Source organism: Hemiscyllium ocellatum, unplaced genomic scaffold (assembly GCF_020745735.1).
Source record: "Hemiscyllium ocellatum isolate sHemOce1 unplaced genomic scaffold, sHemOce1.pat.X.cur. scaffold_576_pat_ctg1, whole genome shotgun sequence".
Taxonomy (NCBI): Eukaryota; Metazoa; Chordata; class Chondrichthyes; order Orectolobiformes; family Hemiscylliidae; genus Hemiscyllium; species Hemiscyllium ocellatum.
This window is the reverse complement of record NW_026869121.1, coordinates 253,799-280,813: the sequence shown is the minus strand read 5'-3', so window position 1 is coordinate 280,813 and position 27,015 is coordinate 253,799. Positions and strand designations below refer to the sequence as shown.

Below are 27,015 nucleotides of genomic sequence, written 5' to 3'. Positions count from 1 at the left end.
GCTCAGGAGCTGGGGTTAACGCCCTCAGTCCCAGCACTGCAGCCTGGCTCCACATTACCTCTCCCCTACTCTTTCTCCTCAATTCTCTCTCTCTCTGTCTCATCATCTCTCCTCTTCACACTCCCTCGTTTCCCCTCTCACACACAATCCCCCCAACCCCGGTTTCTCCACCTGCCCACATCTTCCCTATCCCCTCACCCTCACTCTCTCTGTCCTGCTGTCTCTGTCTAGCTCCAGCAGTTCCATCTCTACCCCATTTTCCCCTCCTCCTACCTCCGACATCTCACCCCCCCACACACACACAGCCTCACGACCAACCAACCCCACACCCCCCAGTCTCTGGGTCAGAGGGAGAGGGAAGGACCAGGGAGACAGAATGTGTCTGAGACAGGGGGAGGGAGGGAAGGAGGGAGAGCGATTCAGTCAGAGAGAAACGGAGGAAGGTGGGGAGTGAGAGAGAGAGAGACTGATTGAGGGGGGTCAAGAGTGAGAGAAGGTGGAGGGAGAGTGAAGGAACGGGGGGAGAGAGAGGGGGCAAGGGAGAGATAGGGAGAGATAGGGGAGGACGAGAGATGGGACGGAGGGAGGGGAGGGAATGTCAAGAGGGAGGGAGAGGGCGAAAGAGGGGATGGGAGAGAGAGGAAGAGCGAGAGAGGTCGAGGAAAAGGGAGAGGGAGAGGGCGAGAGAGGGGAGGGAGGTAGGGGAGGGAGAGAGAGGGGAGAGGTTGAGAGAGGGGAGGATGAGACAGGGAAGTGAGGGAGGGGAGGGCAAGAGAGAGGAGCACGAGAGGGAGGGAGAGGGAGAGAGGGGAGGGGAGAGAGGAGGGAGGGCGAGAGACTGGAGTGCGAGAGAGGAGGAGGGCGAGAGAGGAGGAGGGCGAGAGAGGAGATGGCGAGAGAGGGGTGACCGAGTGAGGAGAGGGAAGGGAGGGGAGGGCGAGACGGGGGGAGGACGAGAAAGTAGGGAGGGCGAGAGACGGGGAGGGTGAGAGACGGGGAGGGCGAGAGAGGGGAGTGCGAGTGAGGGGGAAGGCGATAAAGGGGAGGGCGAAAGAGGGGAGTGAAGGAGGTGAGTGTGAGAGGGAAGAAGAGGGCGAGAGAGGGGAGGGCAAGACAGCGGGGAGGGTTAAGAGGGGAGGGCAAGAGGGAGGGAGCGGCCGAGAGAGGGTAGGGATGGAGGGGGGGCGACAGAAGGGTGAAGGTGAGAGAGAGGAGGACGAGAGAGGAGAGGAAATTGAGGACGAGAGAGGGGAGTGCGAGACAAGGGGGAGAGGTAGGGGAGGGCGAGAGAGAGGAGTGAGACAGGGGAGGGCGAGAGAGGAGAGAGAAGGAAGGAGGCTAGAGAGGAGGGCGAGTGAGGGGAAGGAGAGAGGGAGGGCGAGAAGGGGGAGGGAGGGAGGGAGGGTGAGAGAGATGAGGGAGGAAGGGGAGGCTGAGAAGAAGAAAGAGGGTGATGGGAGAGGGGGAAGCACGAGTGAGGGGGAGGGCAAGAGACTGGGAGAGGGAGGGGAGGGAGAGAGGGAGAGGTTGAGAGAGGGGAGGACGAGAAGGGGGAACAGAGAAAAGGGGCCAGAGAGAAGGGGACACAGAGAGGGGGTCAGAGAGAGAGGGACAGAGAGACGGGGGAGAGAGTGAGGGTACACAGAGTGAGCGGGACAAAGAGATGGGACAGAGAAAGGAGAACAGAGAGAGGGGACAGAGAGAGGGGACAGAGAGAGGGGACAGAGAGAGGGGGACAGCGAAACCGGGGACCGAGAGAGGGTGAGAGGAAGAAAAAGGGTGAGAGAGGGGATGGGAAAGAGGGGGAGCACGAGTGAGAGGGAGGGCAATAGAGGGGGAGGGCAAGAGATGGGGAGAGTGAGGGGAGGAAGAGAGGGATGGAGAGTACGAGAGAAGTGAGGGAGGGTGGGAAGGGCGAGAGATGGGGAGAGGGAGGGAAGTGAGACAGAGGGAGAGGTTGAGCGAGGGGAGGACGAGGAGGGGAAACAGAGAAAAGACACAGAGAGGGGGGGTCAGAGAGAGGGGGGAAAGAGAGAGAGGGACAGGGAGAGGGGGCAGAGAGAAGGTGGACAGAGAGAGGGGGACAGAGAGAGGGGGACAGAGAGAGGGGAACAGAGAAAGGGGAACAGAGAAAGGGGAACAGAGAAAGGGGGACAGAGAGGGTGGACAAAGAGAGGGGAACAGAGAGAGAGGGGAGAGAGCGAGGGTGCACAGAGTGAGGGGGACAAAGAGACGGGACAGAGAAAGGGGAACAGAGAGAGGGAGGACAGAGAGAGGGGGGACAGAGAGATGGGGGAAAGAGAGAGAGGGACAGGGAGAGGGGGCAGAGAGAGGGGAACAGAGAGAGGGGAACAGAGAGAGGAAGACGGGGGGGACAAAGAGAAGGGAATAGAGAGAGAGGGGAGAGAGCGAGGGTGCACAGAGTGAGGGGGACAAAGAGATGGGACAGAGAGAGGGGGAGAGAGAGAAGGAAATAGAGTGAGGGGAACAGAGAGAGGGGGACAGAGCAAGGTGGGACAGAGAGAGGGGACAGAGAGAGGGGGGACAGAGAGAGGAGGGACAGAGAGAGGGGGGACAGAGAGAGGGGACAGAGAGAGGGGGTACAGAGAGAGGGGGAGAGAGAGAGGGGGTACAGAGAGAGGGGGACAGAGAGAGGAGGGACAGAGAGAGGGGGGACAGAGAGAGGGGGGACAGAGAGAGGGGGGACAGAGAGAGGGGGGACAGAGAGAGGAGGGACAGAGAGAGGGGGGACAGAGAGAGGGGGACAGAGAGAGTGGGACAGAGAGAGTGGAACAGAGAGGGGTGGACAGAGTGAGGGTGGGACTGAGAGAGGGGAGACAGAGAGGGGATGACAGAGAGAGGAGAACAGACTTAGGGGGACAGAGAGACGTGGGGCCGGGGAGGGGACAGAGAGGTGGGGGACAGAGTGAGGGTGACAGAGTGAGGGGAACAGAGAGCGGGGGGACAGATTGGGGAGGACAGAAAGAGGGGCAGAAAGAGAGGGGACAGAGAGAGGGGGACAGAGAGATGGGTAGAGAGAGAGGTGGACAGAGAAAGGGGGATAGAGAGAGGGGTAAAGAGAGAAGAGGACTGAGAGATGGGAACAGAGAAAAGGGGACAGAGAGTGGGGACAGAGGGAGGGGGACAGAGGGAGGGGGACAGAGGGAGGGGGACAGAGGGTGGGGAACAGAGAGTGGGGAACAGAGAGTGGGGAACAGAGAGATGTGGAAAGAGAGAGGGGGAAAGAGACGGGTGGACAGAGAGAGGGGGACAGAGGGAGGAGTCAGAGAGAGGGGGGACAGAGTGAGGGGGACAGAAAGATGGGGACAGAGAGAGGGGGACAGACAGAGGGGGACAGTGGGAGGTGGCCAGAGGTAGGGGGACAGAGAGAGAGGGTACAGAGAGAGGGGAACAGAGAGAGGGGGACAGAGAGAGGGCAAGAGGGAGGGCGACGGAGAGGGGAACAGAGTGAGGGGAAAAGAGAATGAATGACAGAGAAGGGGGACAGAGAGAGGGGGGACATGGAGAGGAGACAGAGAGAGGGGGGGCAAAGAGAAGGAGACAGAGAGAAGGGAACAGGGAGAAGGAGACAGAGAGAGGAGAACAGAGAGAGGGGGACAGAGATATGGAGATAGAGTGAGGGGGACAGTGGGAGGGGGGCATAGGGAGGGGAACAGAGAGAGGGGGACATGGAGAAGGGGGAGAGAGTGAGGGGGACAGAGAGAGGAACGACAGAGAGAGAGGGGTAGAGAGAAAGGAGGGACAGAGAGAGGGGAACAGAGAGTGAGAGACAGACAGAGTGGGACAGAGAGGGGGGGAATGGAGAGGGTGATGAGAGTGAGGGGGACAGAGAGCGGGGGACAGAGAGAGGGGGACAGAGAGAGGGGGGACAGAGAGAGGGGGGACAGAGAAAGCGGGACAGAGAGAGGGCGACAGAGAGGGGACAAAGAGAGGGGAACAGAGGGGCGACAGAGAGAGGGGGAACAGAGAGAGGCGAACAGAGAGAGGACAACAGAGTGAGGGGGAAAGAGGGAGGGGGACAGAGAGATGGGGATGGAGAGAGAGGGCGACAGAGAGAAGGGGACAGAGACAGTGCGGACAGAGAGAGGGGGATAGGGAGAAGGGGACAGAGAGAGAGGGTATGGAGAGGGGGGAGAGTGTGAGGGGGACAGAGAGAGGAGGGGCAGAGAGAGGGGGATGGAGAGAGGGGGGAGAGAGTGAGGGGGACAGAGAGAGGAGGGACAGAGAGAGAGAGGGAGACAGACAAAGGAGGGAGAGAGAGGGCGAATGATTGGGCGACAGAGAGGGGAACAGAGAGTGAGAGACAGAGAGAGGGGGACGGAGAGAGGGGGAACAGAGAGAGGGCGACAGAGTGAGGGGGACAGAGGGTGGGGTACGGAGAGAGGTGAGACAGAGGGAATGGGACAGAGAAAGGGGGACAGAGAGAGGGCGACAGAGAGGGGACAGAGAGAGTGTGGACAGAGAGAGTGGGGACAGAGAGAGTGGGGACAGAGAGAGCGGGGACAGAGAGAGGCGGACAGAGAGAGAGGGATAGAGAGAGGGGGAACAGACAGAGGGGGAAAGAGTGGGGATGGACAGAGAGAGGGGGACCAAGAGAGGATGGACAGAGAGAGGCGGACAAAGAGAGGGGACAGAGAGAGGGGACAGAGAGTGGGAGTACAGAGAGAGGGGGACAGAGAGAGGTGGACGTGGAGGGAGGAACGAGAGAGGGGGACGAAGAGAGGGGACAGAGAGAGAGGAGCAGAGGGAGGGGTTCAGAGAGGGGGACAGACAGAGAGAGAGAGGGGGATAAAGAGAGGGCCGACACAGAGAGGGGAACAGAGAGAAGGGAACAGAGAAAAGGGAACAGAGGGAAGGGGACAGAGAGAGGGGAACAGAGATGGGGGGGACAGAGAGAGTGGGACAGAGATACGGGGATAGAGTGACGGGAACAGAGATAATGGGACAGACTGAGTGCGGACAGAGAGAGGGGGACAGAGAGAGGAGGGACAGAGAAAGGGTGACAGAGAGAGTGGGACACAGTGAGGGGGGAGAGTGAGAGGGGGAAAAAGAGAGGGGAGAGAGAAAAGGGAACAGAGGTAAGGGGACAGAGAGAAGGAGACAGATAGAGGGGGACAGAGGGAGGGGGAGAGAGAAGGGTTCAGAAAGAGGGGAACAGAGAGTGGGGGACAGAGAGGGGGGACAGAGAGAGGGGGACAGAGAGAGGGGGGACAGAGAGAGGGGGACATGGAGACGGGGAGAGAGTGAGGGGAGACAGAGTGAGGGGAGACAGAGTGAGGGGGAGAGAGAGATGGGGACAGAGAGTGGGGGACAGAGAGAGGGGGACAGAGGGAGGGGGAAGAGGTTGAGGGGGACAGAGAGAAGGAGACAGAGAGAGGGGGACATAGAGAGAGGGGGAGAGGGTGAGGGGGACAGAGAGAAGGAGACAGAGAGAGGGGGAAGAGGTTGAGGGGGACAGAGAGAAGGAGACAGAGAGAGGGGGACATAGAGAGTGGGACAGAGATAGGGAAACAGGGTGAGGGGGACAGAGAGAAGGAGACAGAGAGAGGGGGACATAGAGAGGGGGACAGAGAGAGGGAGACAGAGAGAGGAGGATAGAGGGATGAGAGCAGAGAGTGGGGGACAGAGAGAGGGGGACATAGAGAGGGGGCAGAGAGTGAGGGGACAGAGAAAGGGGTGAAAGAGAGAGGGCGAATGATTGAGCGACAGAGAGGGGAACAGAGAGTGAGAGACAGAGAGAGGGGTCAGAGAGAGGGGGACATGGAGAAGGGATAACAGTGAGGGGGACAGAGAGAGGGGGGACAGAGAGAGCAGGACAGAGGATGGGGGACGGAGAGAGGATGGGCAGATAGGGGGACAGAGCGAGGGGGAACAGATAAAGGGGGACAGAAAGAGGGGAACAGAGAGAGGGGGACAGAGAGAGGACGACAGAGTGAGGGGACAGAGAGACGGGGGACAGTGAGAAGCGGGACAGAGGGGGGGGGACAGAGTGAATGGGACAGAGAAAGGGGGACAGAGAGAGGGCAACAGAGAGGGGACAGAGAGAGGGTGGATAGAGTGACGGTGGACAGATAGACGGGGACAGTGCGAAGGGGGACAGAAAGAGGGGAACAGAGAGAGGGGAACAGAGAGAGGGGGACAGAGAGAGAACGACAGAGTGTGGGGGACAGAGGGAGGGGGTCAGAGAAAGGCGGGCCAGAGAGAGGGGGAAAGAGAGGGTGGACAGAGAGAGGGGGACAGACAGAGGGGGACAGACAGAGGGGGACAGAGGGAGGGGGCCAGAGGTAGGGGGACAGAGAGAGGGTACAGAGAGAGGGCAAGAGGGAGGGCGACAGAGAGGGGAACAGAGTGAGGGGAAAAGAGAATGGACGACAGAGAGGGGGGACAGAGAGAGGGGGGACATGCAGAGGAGACAGAGAGGGGGGGGCAAAGAGAAGGAGACAGAGAGAAGGGGACAGGGAGAAGGAGACAGAGAGAGGAGAACAGAGAGAGCAGGACAGAGATATGGAGATAGAGTGAGGGGAACAGAGAGAGGAGGGACAGAGAGAGGGAGACAGAGAGAGGGGGACAGAGAGAGGGGGATAGAGAGAGGGGGGACAGAGAGAGGGGGATAGAGAGAGGGGGGACAGAGAGAGGGGGATAGAGAGAGGGGGGGACAGAGAGAGGGGGATAGAGAGAGGGGGACAGAGAGACGGGGATAGAGAGAGGGCGATAGAGAGAGGGCGATAGAGAGAGGGGGACAGAGTGAGGATGGACAGAGAGAGGGGGACAAAGAGAGGGGGGGACTGAGAGAGGATGTACAGAGAGAGGGTTAAAAGAGAGAGGGCGGACCAAGAGAGAGGGGACAGAGAGAGAGGGGACAGAGAGAGTGGGGACAGAGAGAGGGGGGACAGAGAGAGAGGGGACAGAGTGGGGACAGAGAGAGAGGGGACAGAGAGGGGGACAGAGAGAGGGGGGACATGGAGAGGAGACAGAGAGAGGGGGACAAAGAGAAGGAGACAGAGAGAAGGGAACAGGGAGAAGGAGACAGAGAGAGGAGAACAGAGAGAGGAGGACAGAGATATGGAGATAGAGTGAGAGGAACAGAGAGAGGAGGGACAGAGATATGGAGATAGAGTGAGAGGAACAGAGAGAGGAGGGAAAGAGAAAGGGTGACAGAGAGAAGGGGACACCGAGAGGGGGTACAGAGAGAGGGGGACAAAGAGAGGGGACAGAGAAAAGGGAACAGAGGGAAGGGGACCGAGAGAAGGGGATAGAGAGAGGGGAACAGAGAGTGGGGGACAGAGAGGGTGGGACATGGAGAGGGGGGACATGGAGTCGGGGGAGAGAGTGAGGGGAGACAGAGTGAGGGGGACAGAGAGATGGGGACAGAGAGAGGGGGACAGAGGGAGGGGGACAGCAAGAGGGGGATAAAGAGAGGGGGACAGAGAGAGAGGGCATGGAGAGGGGGGAGAGAGTGAGGGGGACAGAGAGAGGATGGACAGAGAGTGAGGGGGACAGAGAGAAGGAGACAGAGAGAGGGGGACATAGAGAGGGGGCAGAGAGTGAGGGGGACAGAGAGAGGGGTGAAAGAGAGAGGGCGAATGATTGTGCGACAGAGAGGGGACCAGAGAGTGAGAGACAGAGAGAGGGGGACAGAGAGAGGGGGACAGAGAGAGGGGGGGCATGGAGAGGGGGTGAGATTGAGGGGGAAAGAGAGCGGGGGGACAGAGAGAGCGGTTCAGAGGGTGGGGACGGAGAGAGGGGGGACAGAGAGAGGGGGTCAGAGAGTGGGGGGACAGAGAGATTGGGACAGAGAGAGGGGGGCAGATAGGGGGACAGAGAGAGGGGGAACAGAGAGAGGGCGACAGAGTGAGGGGGACAGAGGGTGGGATACGGAGAGAGGGGAGACAGAGGGAATGGGACAGAGAAAGGGGGACAGAGAGAGGGCGACAGAGGGGGCACAGAGAGAGGGTGGATAGAGAGAGTGGGGACAGAGAGAGAGGAGACAGAGAGAGGGGGGACAGAGTGAGGACGACAGAGTGATGGGGACAGAGAGAGGGGGAAGAGGGAGGGGCCAGAGGTAGGGGGACAGAGAGAGGGGGGACAGAGAGAGGGGTACAGTGGGAGGGGGCCAGAGGTAGGGGGACAGAGAGAGGGGGGACAGAGAGAGGGGGACAGAGAGAGGGGGACAGAGAGATGGGGACAGAGAGAGGGGGGATAGAGAGAGGGGGACAGAGAGAGGGGGACAGAGAGATGGGGACAGAGAGAGGGGGGATAGAGAGAAGGGGACAGAGAGAGGGGGACAGAGTGAGGATGGACCGAGAGAGCGGACAAAGAAAGGGGACAGAGAGAGGGGTACAAAGAGCTGGTCAGAGAGAGGGGACAGAGAGAGAGGAACAGAGAGAGGGTAACAGAGAGAGTGGGGACAGACAGAGGGGGATAAAGAGAGGGGGGACAAGGAGACGGGTACAAAGAGAGGGTCAGAGAGAGAGGACAGAGAGAGAGGAACAGAGAGCGGGGGTACAGAGAGAGGGGACCAGAGAGAGTGGGGACAGAGAGAGGGGGATAAGGAGAGGGGGAGCAGAGAGAAGGGGACAGAGAGAGGGGGACAGAGGGAGGGGGACTGAGAGAAGGGATAGAGAGAGGGGGATAGAGTGAGGGGAGCAGAGAGAAGGGGACAGAGAGAGGGGAGAAAGTTACGAGGACAGAGAGGGGGTGGACAGAGATTGGGGAACTGAGAGAGGGGGACAGAGAGAGGGGGCAGGGAGAGAGGGGCAGGGAGAGGGGGGACAGAGAGAAGGGGACAAAGAGAAGGAGACAGAGAAATGGGGGGCTGAGAGAGGGGGACAGAGAGAGGATGAACAGAGTGAGGGGGAACAGAGAGAGGGTGGACAGAGAGAGGAGGGACAGAGAGAGGGGGGACTGAGAGAGGAGGACAGAAAAAGTGGGGACAGAGAGGGGGGGACAGAGAGAGGATGGACAGAGAGGGGGGACAGAGAGAGAATGGACAGAGAGAGGGGGACAGAGAGAGGGGGATAGAGAGAGAATGGACAGAGAGAGGGGGCAGAGAGAGAATGGACAGAGAGAGGGGGACAGAGAGAGAATGGACAGAGAGAGGGGGCAGAGAGAGGGGGACAGAGAGAGGAGGACAGAGAAAGTGGGGACAGAGAAAGTGGGGACAGAGAGAGGGGAACAGGGAGAAGGGGACAGAGGGAGGAGGACGTGGAGAGGGGGACAGAGAGAAGGGATAGAGTTACGAGGACAGAGAGAGGGTGCACAGAGAGTGGGGAACAGAGAGAGGGGGTCAGAGAGAGGGGACAGAGAGAGGGGGGACAGCGAGAGGGGTACAGAGAGAAGGGGCACAGAGAGACGGGGGACAGAGAGAGGGGTACAGAGAGAGGGGGACAGAGAGAAGGGGCACAGAGAGACGGGGGACAGAGAGAGGGGTACAGAGAGAGGGGGACAGAGGGTGGGGGATGGAGAGCGGGGAGACAGAGATAGGGGTGTCAGAGAGAGGGGGACAGAGAGAGGGGGTCAGAGAGAAGGGAGACAGAGAGAGAGGAGGGACAGAGAGATAGGGACAGAGAGGGGGGGTAGACAGGGGGTCAGAGCGAGAGTGGACAGAGAGAGTTGGGACAGAGAGAGGGGAACAGAGAGAGCGGAACAGGGGGGAGACAGAGAGAGGGGGTACAGAGAGAGTCGAGCAGAGAGAGGGGGGACAGAGAAAGGGGGACAGAGAGCGGGCAACAGAGTGAGGGGGACAGAGGGAGGGGACAGAGTGAGGGGGACAGTGAGGGGGGGCATATATGGGGGGACAGCGTGAGGAGGGATAAAAGACAGGAGGACAGGGAGGGTGGACAGAGCGAGGGTGGGACAGTGAGAGGGGGCAGAGAGAGGGGTACAGAGAGAGGGGAGACAGACAGAAAGGGGGATAAAGAGAGGGGGACAGAGAGAGGGGAACAGTGAGAGTGGAGACAGACAGAAAGGGGGATAAAGAGAGGGGGACAGAGAGAGGGGACAGAGAGAAGGGGACAGAGAGAAGTGGACAGAGAGAGGGGGGCAGAGAGAAGGGAAAAGAGAGAAGGGGACAGAGAGAGGAGGGACAGAGAGAGGGGGTAAGGGAGAGGGGCAGAGAGAGTGGGGACAGAGAGATGGGGGATAGAAAAGGGGGACAGCGAGAGGGGGAGAATGAGAGGGGTACAGAGAGAGGGGGGTAAGAGAGTGGGGACAGACTTGGGGGACAGACAGAGGGTGAAAGAGTAGGGGAACAGAAAGGAGGGGACAGAGAGAGGGGGTAAGAGAGAGGGGCAGAGATATTTGGGACAGAGAGAGGGGGACAGAGAATGGGGGACAGACAGAGGGAGGTCAGAGAGAGGGACAGAGCAGGGTGCAGACTGAGGGGGCAGAGTTGGGTACAAATGGGGGGACAGAGAGAGGGGGCAGAGAGAGAGGAACAGAGATAACGGGACTGAGAGAGGGGACAGAGAGAGGGGGACAGGGAGAGAGGGAGGACAGAAAGGGGGGACAGAGAGGGGGGAAATGGAGAGGGTTGACAGAGGGAGGGGGACAGAGAGAGGGGGACAGAAAGAAGGGGAAAGAGAGAGGGGGCAGAGAGATTTGGGACAGAGAGAGGGTGACAGAGAGAGCGTGACATTGAGAGTGGGACAGAGAGAGAGGGTGGAAAATGAGGGGGACAGAGAGAGGGGGGGACAGAGAGGGAGACGGAGAGAGGGGTACAGAGAGAGAGGGCGGAAAGGGGGGGATCAGAGGGGTGGGGACAGAGAGAGGGTGGACAGAGAGAAGGGGACAGAGAGAGGAGGACAGAGAGAGAGGAACAGAGATAACGGGACTGAGAGAGGGGACAGAGAGAGGGGGACAGGGAGAGAGGGAGGACAGAAAGGGGGGACAGAGAGGGGGGAAATGGAGAGGGTTGACAGAGGGAGGGGGACAGAGAGAGGGGGACAGAAAGAAGGGGAAAGAGAGAGGGGGCAGAGAGATTTGGGACAGAGAGAGGGTGACAGAGAGAGCGTGACATTGAGAGTGGGACAGAGAGAGAGGGTGGAAAATGAGGGGGACAGAGGGGGGGGGGACAGAGAGGGAGACGGAGAGAGGGGTACAGAGAGAGAGGGCGGAAAGGGGGGGGATCAGAGGGGTGGGGACAGAGAGAGGGTGGACAGAGAGAAGGGGACAGAGAGAGGAGGACAGAGAGAGAGGGGACAGAGAGAGGGTGGACAGAGAGAGGGTGGACAGAGAGAAGGGGACAGAGAGAGGAGGACAGAGAGAGGGGGGACAGAGAGAGAGGACAGAGAGAAGGGGACAGAGAGAGGAGGACAGAGAGAGAGGGGACAGAGAGAGGGTGGACAGAGAGAGGGTGGACAGAGAGAAGGGGACAGAAAGAGGAGGACAGAGAGAGGGGGGCAGAGAGAGGGGACAGAGAGAAGGGGACAGAGAGAGGAGGACAGAGAGAGAGGGGACAGAGAGAGGGGACAGAGAGAAGGGATGGGGGTGTACAGGGGATCAACAGAGAGGCATGGGGACAGAGAGAGGGGTATCAGAGAGCGGGGGGCCAGAGAGGGGTGGCAGAGAGTGGGGGACAGAGAGAGGAGGACAGTGAGTGGGGACAGAGAGGAGTGACAGAGAGAGTGGGGACAAACTTGGGGGACAGACAGAGGGGGCCAGAGAGAGGGGAACTGAAAGAGGGGGACAGAGAGAGGGGGGACAGAGAGAAGGGGACAGAGAGATTTGGAACAGTGAGAAGGGGACAGAGAGAGGGAGGACAGAGAGAAGGGGACAGAGAGAAGGGGAAATGGAGAAGAGAATAGATAGAAGGACACAGAGAGACCGGGACAGAGAGAGGGGCACAGAGCGGGGACAGAGAGACGGGGTACAGAGAGAGAGGTCAGAGAGAGTGGGGACAGAGAGAGGGAGGACAGAGAATAATAGACTGAGAAAACAGAGAGTGTGGGACACGGAGGGGGGACATAAAGGGGGACACAGAGACACGGGCACAGAGAGAGGAGGACAGAGAGAAGAGGGACAGAGAGAGGGGGGGACAGAGAGTGGGGACAGAGAGAGGGGTGACAGAGTGAGTGGGGACAGACTTGGGGGACAGACAGTGGGGGAAAGAGTGAGGGGGACAGAAAGGAGGGGACAGAGAGAGGGGGTAAGAGAGAGGGGCAGAGAGAGTGGGGGCAGAGAGATGGGGATAGATAAGGGGGACAGCGAGAGGGGGAGAATGAGAGGGGTACAGAGAGAGGGGGGTAAGAGAGTGGGGCAGAGAGAATGGGGACAGAGAGAGGGGGACAGAGAGAGGGGTGACAGAGAGTGGGGACAGACTTGGGGGACAGACAGAGGGTGAAAGAGTAGGGGAACAGAAAGGAGGGGACAGAGAGAGGGGGTAAGAGAGAGGGGCAGAGATATTTGGGACAGAGAGAGGGGGACAGAGAATGGGGGACAGACAGAGGGAGGTCAGAGAGAGGGACAGAGCAGGGTGCAGACTGAGGGGACAGAGTTGGGTACAAATGGGGGGACAGAGAGAGGGGGCAGAGAGAGAGGGAGGACAGAAAGGGGGGACAGAGAGGGGGGAAATGGAGAGGGGGCCAGAGAGAGGGGGACAGGGAGAGGGGGACAGAAAGAAGGGGAAAGAGAGAGGGGGCAGAGAGATTTGGGACAGAGAGAGGGTGACAGAGAGAGCGTGACATTGAGAGTGGGACAGAGAGAGAGGGTGGAAAATGAGGGGGACAGAGAGAGGGGGGGACTGAGAGGGAGACGGAGAGAGGGGTACAGAGAGAGAGGGGGGAAAGGGGGGGAGACAGAGGGGTGGGGACAGAGAGAGAGGGCAGAGAGCGAGTCGACAGAGAGAGGGGGACAGAGAGAGGGGGACAGAGAGAGGGTGGACAGAGAGAGGGGGACAGAGAGAGGGTGGACAGAGAGAAGGGGACAGAGAGAGGAGGACAGAGAGAGGGGACAGAGAGAGAGGGGACAGAGAGAAGGGATGGGGGTGTACGGGGGATCAACAGAGAGACGTGGGGACAGAGAGAGGGGTATCAGAGAGCGGGGGGCCAGAGAGGGGTGGCAGAGAGTGGGGGACAGAGAGAGGGGGGACAGAGAGAGGAGGACAGTGAGTGGGGACAGAGAGGAGTGACAGAGAGTGTGGGGACAAACTTGGGGGACAGACAGAGGGGGATAGAGAGAGGGGAATTGAAAGAGGGGGACAGAGAGAGGGGTGTAAGAGAGAGGGGGCAGAGAGATTTGGGACAGTGAGAAGGGGACAGAGAGAGGGACAGAGAGAGGGACAGAGAGACGGTGTACAGCGAGAGGGAGACAGAGAGAGGAGGGACAGAGAGTGGGGACAGAGAGAGGGGTGACAGAGAGAGTGGGGACAGACTGGGGGACAGACAGTGGGGGAAAGAGTAAGAGGAACAGAAAGGAGGGGACAGAGAGAGGGGGTAAGAGAGAGGGGCAGAGAGAGAGGGGACAGAGAGATGAGAGGTAGATAAGGAGGACAGCGAGAGGGGGAGAATGAGAGGGGGGACAGAGAGAGGGGGACAGAGAATGGGGGACAGAGAGGTAGGACAGAGAGAGGGACAGAGCAGGGTGCAGACTGAGGGGACAGAGTTGGGTACAAATGGGGGGAAAGAGAGGGGGCAGAGAGAGAGGAACAGAGATAAGGGGACAGAGAGAGAGGGCAGAGTGAGGGGGACAGAGAGAGGGCACAGAGAGAGGGGGACAGGGAGAGGAGTGACAGAGAGAGTGGGGACAAACATGGGGGACAGACAGTGGGGGAAAGAGAGAGGGGAACAGAAAGGAAGGGACAGAGAGAGGGGGGTAAGAGAGAGGGGCAGAGAGAGTGGGGACAGAGAGAGGGTGATAGAGAGGGCGGACAGAGAGGAGTGAATAGAGAGGGAAAACAGAGAGTGTGGGACACAGGGGGAGATAAAGGGGGACAGAGAGAGAGAGGGGCAGAGAGAGAGGGAGACAGAGAGGGGGCACAGAGAGATGGGGGTCAGAGACAGATTGGGCCAGAGAGAGAGAGGCGCACACAGAGAGAGAGGGGCACAGAGAGAGGTAGGACAGAGAGAGGAACAGAGAGGGGGGCAGACTGAGGGGGCAGAGTGGAGGACTCAGAGGGGGGACAGACAGAGAGGGACATAGAGAGGGGGAACAGAGAGAGGCGAACAGAGAGAGGGGGACAGAGAGAGGGGAACAGACAGAGGGGGACAGAGAGAGGGAACAGAGAGAGGGGAACACAGAGATGGGACCGAGAGTGGAGGACAGAGAGTGGGGACAGAGAGAGGGGGGACAGAGAGAGGGGGACAGAGAGAGAGGGGAACAGACAGAGGAGGACAGAGAGACGGGAATATAGAGATGGGACAGAGAGTGGAGGACAGAGAGTGGGGACAGAGAGAGGGATGACAGAGAGAGTGGGGGCAGAGAGAGGTGGGACAGAGAGGGAGGAACAGAGAGAGGGGTGACAGAGAGAGTAGGGATAAACTTGGGGGACAGAGAGAGGGGGACAGAGAGAGGGGAACAGAAAGAAGAGGACAGAGTGAGGGGGGTAAGAGAGAGGGGGCAGAGAGATTTGGGACAGAGAGCGTGACAGACAGAGGGAGGACAGAGAGGTAGGACAGAGAGAGGGACAGAGCAGGGTGCAGACTGAGGAGGCAGAGTTGGGCACAAAATGGGCAGACAGAGAGAGGGAGACAGAATGAGGGGGACAGAGAAAAGGGAACAGAGAGCGGGGAACAGTGAGAAGGGAACAGAGAGAGGGGACAGAGAGAGGGAGACAGGGAGAGGGACAGAGAGAGGGAAACAGAGAGGTGGGGACAGAGACAGGCAGGGACAGAGAGTGGGGGACAGAGAGGAGGGGGACAGAGAGAGTCAGGGACAGAGAGAGTGGGGACAGACTTGGGGGACAGACAGAGGGGGAAAGAGAGAGGGGAACAGAAAGGAGTGGACGGAGAGAGGGGTGTGAGAGAGAGGGGTGGAGAGAGAGGTGACAGAGAGAGGGGGACAGAGAGAAGGGTACAGAGAGAGGGAGGACAGAGGTGGGGGGCAGAGAAGCCGAGGCACAGAGACGGGGTGGGACAGCGAAGGGGGCAAAGAGAGAATGGGACAGAAGTGGTGACAGAGCGAAGGGAATATAGAGGGTGGGACAGAGAAAGCGGGGACAGAGTGAGGGGGACAGAGAGAGAGAGACAGAGAGAGGGAGCACAGAGAGAGTGGAGACAGAGAGAGGGGGGACAGAGAGAGTGGAGACAGAGAGAGGGGGGACAGAGAGACGGGGGACAGAGAGAGGGGTGACAGGGAGAGGGGAACAGAGATGGTGTGACAGAGTGAGGGGGACAGAGAGAGGGGTGACAGGGAGAGGGGGACAGAGAGAGAGGGACAGAGAGAGAAGGACAGAGAGAGAGGGACAGAGACCGCAGGACAGAGAGAGTGGGACAGAGAGAGGGGTGACAGAAAGTGGGGGGCAGAGAGAGGGGGGCAGAGAAGGGGGACAGGGGAGACAGAGGGTGGAACAGGGGCACAGTGGTACAGAGAGTGTTAGGAGAGAGGGAAAACTGAGAGCGGGGGTCACGGGGTGCCATAGATGGGAGTATAGAGACATGGGTGACAGAGAGAGGTCGATCAGAGAGAAGGGATACGCGGGGGTGGGGACGGATAGAGGGAACAGAGAGAGAGGGGGACAGAGAGAGGGATACAGAGAGAGAGGGGACGGAGAGAGGGGGGACAGAGGGAGGGGGCAGAGAGGGGGGAAAGGGAGGGCTGTGGATAGAGAGAGTGGGGAAAGAAAGGGGAAATATAGAGGGGGACAGAGACAGGGGATTAGAGAGAGGGGGGACAGAGAGAGGGGGACAGAGAGAGCGGGAGACAGAGAGAGGGGGAACAGAGAGAGAAGAGGGACAGCGAGAGGGGATAGAGAGAGGTGTATAGAGAGAGGGAACAGAGAGAGGGGACAGAGAGTGGGGGACACAGAGAGAGGACAGAGACGGGGGACAGAGAGATGGAGAGAGAGAGAGCGAGGGGGGAGAGAGAGAGGGGACAGATAGAGCGGATCAGAGAGAGGGGGAGAGAGAGGGGGGATAGAGAGGGGGGTGTAGAGATGGGGGAGGGAGGGGGGACAGAAACAGGAGGGACAGAGAGATGGTGAGGACAAAGAGGGGACAGAGAGAGAAGGGGACAGGGAAAGAGGGGACAGAGAAAGAGGGGTCAGAGACGGGGGAGGACAGAGGGTTGGGTACAGAGAGAGGGGGACAGAGAGAGGGAACAGAGAGATGGACAGAGAGAGAGGGCGGACAGAGAGAGGGGGTGCAGAGAGAGAGGGACAGAGAGAGGGGGACAGAGAACCCGAGGCACGGAGAGGGGGTGGGACAGAGAGTGGGTGGGAAGAGAGAAGGGGACAGAAGTGGGGACAGAGAGAAGGGGACAGAAGTGGGGACAGAGAGAAGGGGTCTGAGAAGGTGCGACAGAGAGAAAGGGACAGAGAGGGGGACAGAGAGAATGGGGACAGAGAGAGAGAGGGATAGAGAGAGGGGCGACAGAGACTGGGGGACAGTTGGGGGTACAGAGAGGGGGGCGCAGAGAGGGTGGGACAGGGGTAGATAGAGGGGGTAATGGGGGCACAGAGGGGACAGAGAGGGGGAACGGACAGCGGGGAGATGGAGAGAGGGGGCAGAGAGAGGGGGAAAGGGAGAGGGGTGGACAGAGAGAGTGGGGACAGAGAGAGAGGGCGGACAGAGAGAGGGGGTGCAGAGAGAGGGGGACAGAGAACCCGAGGCACAGAGATGGGGTGGGACAGAGAGCGGGGGAAGAGAGAAGGGGACAGAAGTGGGGACAGAGAGAAGGGGTCTGAGAAGGTGCGACAGAGAGAAGGGGACAGAGAGGGGGTCAGAGCGAGGGGGACAGAGAGAGGGGGATGGTGGCAGAGAGAGAGGGACAGAGAGAGGAGGTCAGAAAGAGAGGAGAGAGACAGAGAGAGGGGTACATAGAGAGCGGCAACAGAGAGAATGGGGACAGAGAGAGAGGGATAGAGAGAGGGGCGACAGAGACTGGGGGACAGATGGGGGGTACAGAGAGGGGGGCAGAGAGGGTGGGACGTGGGAGATAGAGGGGGTAATGGGGGCACAGAGGGGACAGAGAGAGGGGGAACGGACAGCGGGGAGATGGAGAGATGGGGCAGAGAGAGGGGGAAAGGGAGAGGGGTGGACAGAGAGAGTGGGGACAGAGAGAGAGGGCGGACAGAGAGAGGAGGGACAGAGAGAGAGGGCGGACAGGGAGAAGGGGTGCAGAGAGAGGGGGACCGAGAGAGGGGGACATAGAGAGGGGGGTATAGAGGAGGGGGGCATAGAGTGTGGGACAGAGAGAGGGCGGACAGAGAGAGAGGGGGACAGAGAGAGGGCGGACGGAGAGAGGTGGGGACAGAGAGAGGTGGGGACAGACAGAGGGTGACAGAAAGGGCGACAGAGGGGGGGACAGAGAGAGGGGGACAGAGAGAAGGGACAGACAGAGAGGGGACAGAGAGACAGGTGTCAGAAGTGGGACAGAGAGAGGAGGACAGAGTGCGGAGAGTGAGGGGGGACAGAGAGAGGGACAGAGAGACAGGGACAGAGAGAGGGGGAACAGAGAGAGGGGGAAGAGAGAGAGGTTGGACAGAGAGAAGGGTGACAGAGAGAGGGTGAAAAAGAGAGGGAGACAGAGAGAGGGGTGACAGAGAGAGGGTGACAGAGAGAGAGGGGGACAGTGAGAGGGGTGACAGAGAGAGGGTGACAGAGAGAGAGGGGGACAGAGAGAGGGGTGACAGAGAGAGTGGGGACACAGAGAGGGGTGACAGAGAGAGGGGTGACAGAGAGAGGGGTGACAGACAGAGCGGTGACAGAGTGAGGGGGACAGAGAGAGGGGTGACAGACAGAGCGGTGACAGAGAGAGGGGGACAGAGAGAGTGGGGACAGAGAGAGGGGTGACAGAGAGAGTGGGGACACAGAGAGGGGTGACAGAGAGAGGGGTGACAGAGAGAGTGGGGACACAGAGAGGGGTGACAGAGAGAGGGGTGACAGAGAGAGGGGTGACAGACAGAGCGGTGACAGAGTGAGGGGGACAGAGAGAGGGGTGACAGACAGAGCGGTGACAGAGAGAGGGAGACAGAGAGAGTGGGGACAGAGAGAGGGGTGACAGAGAGAGTGGGGACACAGAGAGGGGTGACAGAGAGAGGGGTGACAGAGAGAGTGGGGACACAGAGAGGGGTGACAGAGAGAGGGGTGACAGAGAGAGGGGTGACAGACACAGCGGTGACAGAGAGAGGGGGACAGAGAGAGTGGGGACAGAGAGAGGTGTGACAGAGTGAGGGGGACAGAGAGAGGGGTGACAGACAGAGCGGTGACAGAGAGAGGGGGACAGTGAGAGGGGTGACAGAGAGAGGGTGACAGAGAGAGGGGGTCAGAGAGAGGGGTGACAGAGAGAGTGGGGACACAGAGAGGGGTGACAGAGAGAGGGGTGACAGAGAGAGGGGTGACAGACAGAGCGGTGACAGAGTGAGGGGGACAGAGAGAGTGGGGACAGAGAGAGGGGTGACAGAGAGAGTGGAGACAGTGAGAGGGGTGACAGAGAGAGAGGGTGACAGAGAGAGGGAGACAGAGAGGGGGTGACAGAGAGAGGGGGACAGAGAGAGGGCGACAGAGAGAGGGTGGATAGAGAGAGTGGGACACAAAGAGGGGGAGATAGAGAGAGGGGGAGACAGAGAGAGGGGAAACTGAGAGAGGGGGACAGAGAGAGGTGGGACAGAGAGAGGGGAAACTGAGAGAGGGGGACAGAGAGAGGGGGGACTGAGAGAGGGGGACAGAGGGGGGGGAACAGAGAGAGAGGGGACAGAGAAAGAGGGACAGAGAAAGGGGACAGAGAAAGGTGGACAGAAAGAGAGGTGGACAGAGGGAGGTGGCACAGAGAGAGGGGTGGCAGAGGGAGGTGGCACAGAGAGATGGGGACAGAGATGGGAGACAGAGCTGGGAGACAGAGAGATGAGGGACCGAGAGAGGGGTCGTAGGAGGGCAGAGAGAGGGGTTCAGGGAGAGGCGGCCTCTTTCTCTGTCCCCCTCTCTCGGTCCCCACTCTCTCTATCCAACCCTCTCCCTTTCCCCCTCTCTCTGCCCCCAACCATTATCCCCCCTCTCCGTACCTCCCCTCTGACCCCCATCCTCCCCCTCTCTCTCTCCGACCTCTCTCTGTCTCCCGTGTCTCTGTACCTCCCTCTATGTCCCCCCGTGACACCCGCTCTCTGTTTTCCATCTCTCTTAACCACTCTCTGTTCCCCCCTGTGCCCCCATTCCCCCATCTGTCTCCCCCCATCCCCCACACTGTCCCCCCTCTCTGTCACCCTCTCCCTCTGCCCCGCTCTCTGTCACCCCTCCCTCTGTCACCCCCTCCCTCTGTCACCCCTCTCTCTGTCCCACTGTCTGTCCCCCTGACTCTGTCCCTCTCTCTCTGTTCCCTTCTCTCTGTTTCCGCTCTCTCTGTATGCCTCTCACTGTTCCCCCTCTGTCTCTCGCCTCTCTCTCTCTGTCCCCGTCTCTCCGTCACCCCACTCTCTGTCCCTCCCCCACTCTGTCCCCCACTCTCTGACCCCCTCAACTGTCCCCCTCTCTCTGTCCCTCTCTCTCTGTCCCTCCCCCAATCTGTCCCCCACTCTCTGACCCCCTCAACTGTCCCTCTCTCTCTATCCCCCACTCTCAGTCACCCACCTCTCACTGTCCTCCCTCTGTGACTCTCTCTGTCCCCATTCTCTTTTCCCCCGTCCTCTCTGGACACACCTCTCTGTGCCCACTCACTCTACCTCCCTCTCTCTGTACCCACTCTCCCTGAACCCCTCCCTGTGTTCCCCTCTTACTGTAACCCTCTCTCTGTCCCCCTCTCTCTGTCCCCCTCTCTCTGACCCCTCTCTCTTTCTCCCCCTCTCTCTATTCCCGTCTCTCTGTCCCTCTCTATATGTCACTTTCTCTCTGTACCCCCCTCTGACCCCCCACTCTCCTTACCACCTCTCTCTGTCCCCCGAGACAGAGAGGGGAGACAGTGAGAAGGGGACAGAGGGGCAGGACAGAGAGAAGGGGACAAAGAGGGGGAAAGAGAGAGGGGTGACAGAGAGAGAGGGAGATAGCAAGAGGTGGGACAGAGAGAGGGGACACAGAGAGAGGGGACACAGAGAGAGTGGGGACAGAGAGAGGGGGGACAGTGAGAGGGGGGTCAGAGAGAGACGGGGCAGAGAGAGAAGGGGCAGAGAGAGGGGGACAGAGAGAGGGGGAACAAAGAGGAAGGGGGGCAGAGAGAAGGGGGGACAGAGATCAGGGAGACAGAGCAAGGGGGCACAGAGAGAGGGCAGACAGAGGGGGGACAGAGAGAAGGGGACAGTGAGGGTGGGGACAAAGAGAGGGGGAACAGAGAGGGGGGAACAGAGAGGGTGGGACAGAGAGGGAGGACAGAGAGGGGGGACAGAGAGAGGGTGACAGAGAGGGTGGAACAGAGAGAGAGGTCAGAGAGAGGAGACAGAGGTGGGAGGGGGCGGACAGAGAGGGGGGGACAGAGAGCGGTGGGACAGAGAGAGGGGGACGGTAAAAGGGGGACAGAGAGAGTGGGGATAGAGAGACAGGGACAGTAAAAGGAGAACAGAGAGAGGGGGGATAGAGAGTGGGGGGACAGACAGAGGTGGACAGAGCAAGCGGGTGATAGAAAGGTGGCACAGAGAGGGGGCCAGAGAGAGGGGGGACAGAGAGAGGGGAGTCAGAGAGAGGGGGGAACAGAGAGAGGGGGAACAAAGATGAAGGGGGACAGAGTGAAGCGGGGACAGAGATCAGGGAGACAGAGCGAGGGGGCACAGAGAGAGTGCAGACAGAGGGGGGACAGTGAGAAGGGAACAGTGAGGGGGGACAAAGAGAGGACGGACAGAGACGGTGGGGACAGAGAGGGTGGACAGAGAGGGGGGACAGAGAGGGGGGACAGAGAGAGGGGGCAGAGAGAGGAAGGCACAGAGAGGGGGACAGTAAGAGGGGGGCAAAGAGAATGGGGATAGAGAGAGAGGGACAGTAAGAGGAGGACAGAGAGAGGGGGACCAGAGAGAGGGGCACAGCGTGGGAGACAGAGATGGGAGACAGATAGACAGGGGACTGAGAGAGGGGTCATAGGGGGGCAGAGAGAGGGGTTCAGGGAGAGGGGCACAGTGAGAGGGGGGAACAGAGAGAGAGGGGGAACAAAGAGGAAGGGGGACAGAGAGAAGTGGGGACAGAGATCAGGGAGACAGAGCAAGGGGGCACAGAGAGAGGGCAGACAGAGGGGATACAGAGAGAAGGGAACAGTGAGGGGGACAAAGAGAGGATGGACAGAGACGGGGGGACAGAGAGATGGGGGACAGAGATGGGGGACAGAGAAGGTGGGACAGAGCGTGGCGTCAGAGAGAGGAGACAGAGGGAGGGAGAGGGCGGACAGACAGAGGAGGACAGAGAGGGAGGACTGAGAGGGGGACAGAGCGAGGGGAGACAGAGAGAGGGGAACAGAGAGAGGGGGATAGAGAGAGGGGGACAGAGAGAGGGGGACAGTAAAAGGGGGACAGAGAGAGTGGGGACAGAGAGAATGGGGACAGACAGAGGTGGACAGAGCGAGCGGGAGATAGAAGAGAGGCACAGAGAGGGGGCCAGAGAGAGGGGCACAGAGAGAGGGGGACAGCGATGGGGGGACAGGGAGAGAGGGTGGACAGAGAGAGGCTACAGAGAGAGAGGGACCGAGAGGAGGGGACAGAGAGGGGGGAGATAGAGAGGGGGGCACAGAGAGTGAGGGCGGACAGAGAGGGGGGGACAGTGAGGAGGGGACAAAGGGGGGACATAGAGAAGGGGTCGGGGACAGAGAGAGGGTGGACAGAGAGGGACGACAGAGAGAGAGGGACATGGGGGGCAGAATGAGGAGAGACAGAGAGAGGGAGACAGAGAGAGGGGGGACAGAGAGAGGGGGGACAGAGAGAGGGGGGACAGAGAGAGGGATGACAGAGAGAGAGGGACATGGGGGGCAGAGTGAGGAGAGACAGAGAGAGGGGGGACAGAGAGAGGGGGGACAGAGAGAGGGGGGGACAGAGAGAGGGGGAACAGAGAGAGGGAGACAGAGAAAGGGAGACAGAGAGAGGGGGACAGAAAGAGGGGGATTGAGAGACGTGGGGACGGAGTGAGGGGATGGGGGGATCAGAGTGTGGGACAGAGAGTGGGTGGCAGAGAGTGGGGACAGAGAGTGGGGACAGAGAGAGGGGGACAGAGAGAGGGGGACAGAGAGTGGTTAAGAGAGATGGAAAACAGAGCGGGGGACACGGGGGGAAATAGAGGTGGTACAGAGACATGGGGGACAGAGAGAGGTGGTAAGAAGAGAGGGGGGTCAGAGAGGGGGGACAGAGAGAGGGGGACAGAGGAATGGGGTCACAGAGAGGAGGACAGAGAGAGGGGGGACAAAGAGAGGGGACAGAAAGAGGGGGACAGCGCAAGGGGGAGAGAGAGGGGGAATAGAGAGAGGGGGGACAGAGAGGAGGACAGAGAGATGGGGTCACAGAGAAGAGGACAGAGAGAGAGGGGGGACAAAGAGAGGGGGATAGAGAGAGGGGGACAGAAAGAGGTGGACAGAGAGAGGGGAACAGAGAGAGGGGACGGAGAGGGCGGACAGAGGTGGGGGACAGAGAGAGTGGGACAGAGATGGGGGGACAGGGAGAGAGGGTGAACAGAGAGAGGCTACAGAGAGATAGGGACCGAGAGGAGGGGACAGAGAGGGGGGAGATAGAGAGGGGGGCACAGAGAGTGAAGGCGGAAAGAGAGGGGGGGACAGTGAGAAGGGGACAAAGGGGGGACAGAGAGGAGGGGTCAGGGGGGACAGAGAGAGGGTGGACAGAGAGGGACGACAGAGAGAGAGGGACATGGGGGGCAGAGTGAGGAGAGACAGAGAGAGGGGGGACAGAGAGAGGGGGGACAGAGAGAGGGGGAACAGAGAGAGAGGGAGACAGAGAGAGGGGGACAGAGAGATGGGTCAGAAAGAGCAGGGACAGAGAGAGGGGGACAGAGAGAGGGCGACAGAGAGACGTGGGGACAGAGAGAGTGGGGACAGAGAGAGGTGGAACAGAGAGAGGGGGAACAGAGAGAGGGGGACAGAGAGAGGGGGACAGAAAGAGGGGGATTGAGAGACGTGGGGATGGAGAGAGGGGATGGGGGGATCAGAGTGGGGGGCAGAGAGTGGGGGACAGAGAGTGGGTGGCAGAGAGAGGGGGACAGAGAGTGGTTAAGAGAGATGGAAAACAAAGCGGGGGACACGGGGGGAAATAGAGGTGGTACAGAGACATGGGGGACAGAGAGAGGTGGTAAGAAGAGAGGGGGGTCAGAAAAGGGGTACAGAGAGAGGGGGACAGAGAGAGGAGGACAGAGGGGGGGCAAAGAGAGGGGGATAGAGAGAGGGGGACAGAAAGAGGTGGACAGAGAGAGGGGACGGAGAGGGCGGACAGAGGTGGGGGACAGAGAGATTGGGGACAGAGTGGCGTGGGGATAGAGAGAGGGGGGACAGAGAGACGTGGGGACAGAGAGAGGTGATCGGAGTGGAGGGCAGAGAGTGGGAGACAGAGCAAGGGGGTACAGAGAGAGGGCAGACAGAGGGGATACAGAGAGAAGGGAACAGTGAGGGGGTCAAAGAGAGGATTTACAGAGAGGGGGGGACAGAGAGAGGGGGGACAGAGACAGGGGGGGCAGAGAGAGTGGGAAACAGAGAGGGGGGAACAGAGCGTGGGGTCAGAGAGAGGAGACAGAGGGAGGGACAGGGCGGACAGAGAGAGGAGGACAGAGGGAGGACCGAGTGGGGGTACAGAGAGAGGGCAGACAGACAGAGGGGAACAGAGAGAGGGGGATAGAGAGAGGGGGACAGTAAAAGGGGGACAGAGAGAGTGGGGACAGACAGAGGTGGACAGAGCGAGCGGGAGATAGAACGGACGCACAGAGAAGGGGAACAGAGAGAGGGGGACAGAGAGATGGGTTTAGGGAGAGAGGGTGGACAGGAGGGGGTACAGAGAGAGGGACAGAGTGAGGGGGACAGAAATGGGGGGACAGGGAGAGAGGGCGGTCAGAGCGAGGGGGACAGAGAGAGGGGGACAGAGATGGGGGGAGAGGGAGAGAGGGTGAACAGAGAGAGGCTTCAGAGACAGAGGGACCGAGAGGAGGGGACAGAGAGGGGGGAGATAGAGAGGGGGGCACAGAGAGTGAGGGCGGACAGAGAGGGGGGGACAGTCAGAAGGGGACAAAGGGGGGACAGAGAGAAGGGGTCGGGGGGACAGAGAGAGGGTGGACAGAGAGATACGACAGAGAGAGGGACGTGGGGGCAGAGTGAGAAGAGACAGAGAGAGGGAGACAGAGAGAGGGGGACAGAGAGAGGGTGACGGAGAGACGTGGGGACACAGATACTGTGTGGGGACAGAGAGTGGGTGACAGAGAGGGGGGACAGAGAGTAGGTGACAGAGAGAGGGGGACAGAGAGAGGGGGACAGAGAGTGGTTAAGAGAGATGGAAAACAGAGCGGGGGACACGGGGGGAAATAGAGGTGGTACAGAGACATGGGGGACAGAGAGAGGTGGTAAGGAGAGAGGGGGGTCAGAGAGGGGGGAAAAGAGAGGGGGTCAGAGAGATGGGGACAGCGTGAGGGGGACAGAGAGAGGGGGATAGAGAGAGGTGGACAGAGCGATGGGGTCACAGAGAGGAGGACAGAGAGATGGGGTCAAAGAGAAGAGGACAGAGAGAGGGGGGACAAAGAGAGGGGGATAGAGAGAGGGGGACAGAAAGAGATGGACAGAGAGAGGGGAACAGAGAGAGGGGACGGAGAGGGCAGACAGAGGTGGGGGACAGAGAGAGTGGGACAGAGATGGGGGGACAGGGAGAGAGGGTGGACAGAGAGAGGCTACAGAGAGAGAGGGACCAAGAGGAGGGGACAGCGAGGGGGGAGATAGAGAGGGGGGCACAGAGAGTGAAGGCGGACAGAGAGGGGGGGACAGCGAGAAGGGGAAAAAGGGGGGACAGAGAGGAGGGGTCAGGGGGGACAGAGAGAGGGTGGACAGAGAGGGACGACAGAGAGTGAGAGGGACGTGGGGGGTAGAGTGAGGAGAGACAGAGTGAGGGAGACAGAGAGAGGGGGACAGAGAGAGAGGGGACAGAGAGAGGGACAGAGAGAGAGGGGACAGAGAGAGGGGGACAGAGAGAGGGGAACAGAGAGAGGGGTGACAGAGAGAGGGGTGACAGAGAGAGCGGGACAGAGAGAGGGGTGACAGAGAGAGAGGGGGACAGAGAGAGAGGGGACAGAGAGAGGGGTGACAGAGAGAGAGGGGGACAGAGAGAGGGGTGACAGAGAGAGAGGGGGACAGAGAGAGGGGTGACAGAGAGAGAGGAGGACAGAGAGAGGGGGACAGAGAGAGAGGGGGACAGAGAGAGGGGTGACAGAGAGAGGGGCGACAGAGAGAGAGGGGGACAGAGAGGGGGACAGAGAGAGGGGTGACAGAGAGAGGGGTGACAGAGAGAGAGGGGGACAGAGAGAAGGGTGACAGAGAGAGGGGTGACAGAGAGAGGGGACAGAGAGAGGGGTGACAGAGAGAGGCGTGACAGAGAGAGGGGTGACAGAGAGAGGGGTGACCGAGAGGGGGCGACAGAGAGAGGGGGGGGAACAGAGAGAAGGGTGACAGAGAGAGGGGTGACAGAGAAAGAGGGTCAGAAAAAGGGGGCAGAGAGAGGGTGGACAGAGAGAGGTAACTGACCCCCCTTTGTAGCCGAGGGGATCAATCCCTTGAACAGAGCAAGCTGGAGAATTCAACACTAAAACCAATCTGTACGGACCCGCTGGAGACCTGAAACATCAGTACAGAGATTGCTGAAGAAGCTCAGCATGTCCGGCAGCATCTCTGATGGGAGAGGGAGAAAGAGACAGACAGAGTTCACCTTTCAATCCAGTGATTTCTGCGGGAAAGCTCCTTCAGAACAGACCGTTTTGAGGAAGGGTCACTTGAAATGTGAATTGTTCCTCTCTCTCCTCACCGTTGTTACTGAATATCCCCAGCCATCTGTTTGCTTGAGAATTTGATCTGACCTGATCCAAGCGTCACTGAGTCATTCAGTCTGTGCTCAATGCCCTGAGGCTGCTTCTGCTGAAAGTTGACAAACAGGTTTAAAGCTTTATAAGTTGTTGTATTCGGCGGGCGGGCTACATGGGAGAACAGATACAGAACACAGGCACTTCACAAAGATCCTTATCAATGTAACTTTGTGATGTTAATTCAGAAGGAACAGCTCAGAGCTAACATTTCAGTTAATCAGCCAAGGGGAGTGTATATGTCATGGCAAAGACTTGTTGTAAAGAATATACAGAACTGAACTTTAGTGACTGTGTTTGTACGGAGAGTTTTTTTGTGAATAAAGTCTCTTTTTGAAATTGATATAAATATTTTTTCGAGGAGGATCAAGCATCTTGAGCTTGTGGAGGCATTGCCCTTGTCCCTATTGGTTCTTAAATAAACACAAGACAAGTTAGATACTCCCCGGGTATACACATCAAACGGTCATTGATGGGGAGGAGATGGTGGGATTGTCAGGGGGGCTCAGTGTTGCCTCACCCCACCCGGGTTCGATTCCAGCCTCGGGCGACTGTCTGTGTGGAGTTGGCACATTCTCCCCGTGTCACTGTCCAAAGATGTGCAGGCTAGGTGGATTAGCCAGAGGGAATGATGGGATACAGGGATTGGGGGTGGGGGGGGGCTGGGGGTGATGGGATGCTCTGCCGAGGGACAGTGTGAGCCTGATAGGCCGAATGGCCTGCTTCCACATCTTAGCGAATCTATGATCAATCCAGAGACCGAAATAATGTTCTGGACCCTGGGCTCCAATCTTGGGGGAGGCTGTGGCTCACCACAGTGAGAACAGGTTTGGGGATGGACACCGTCCAAGGGGGTAACAGGTTTGTTTTCTGAGGTGTTGAGGGCATGAAT

At 59.5% G+C, this 27,015-nt stretch overlaps 1 long non-coding RNA gene across 1 annotated transcript in view; it reads right to left on the bottom strand.

Moving 5' to 3' along the window:
• LOC132813958 (uncharacterized) overlaps window positions 1-26,170 on the bottom strand; it is a 35,147-nt gene extending 8,977 nt beyond the window's left edge. Inside the window, exon 1 of the long non-coding RNA XR_009644241.1 lies at window positions 25,973-26,170. This is a non-coding gene — a long non-coding RNA (uncharacterized LOC132813958). The remainder of the gene's footprint in view (window positions 1-25,972) is intronic.
• Between the last annotated feature and the right edge of the window lie 845 nt (window positions 26,171-27,015).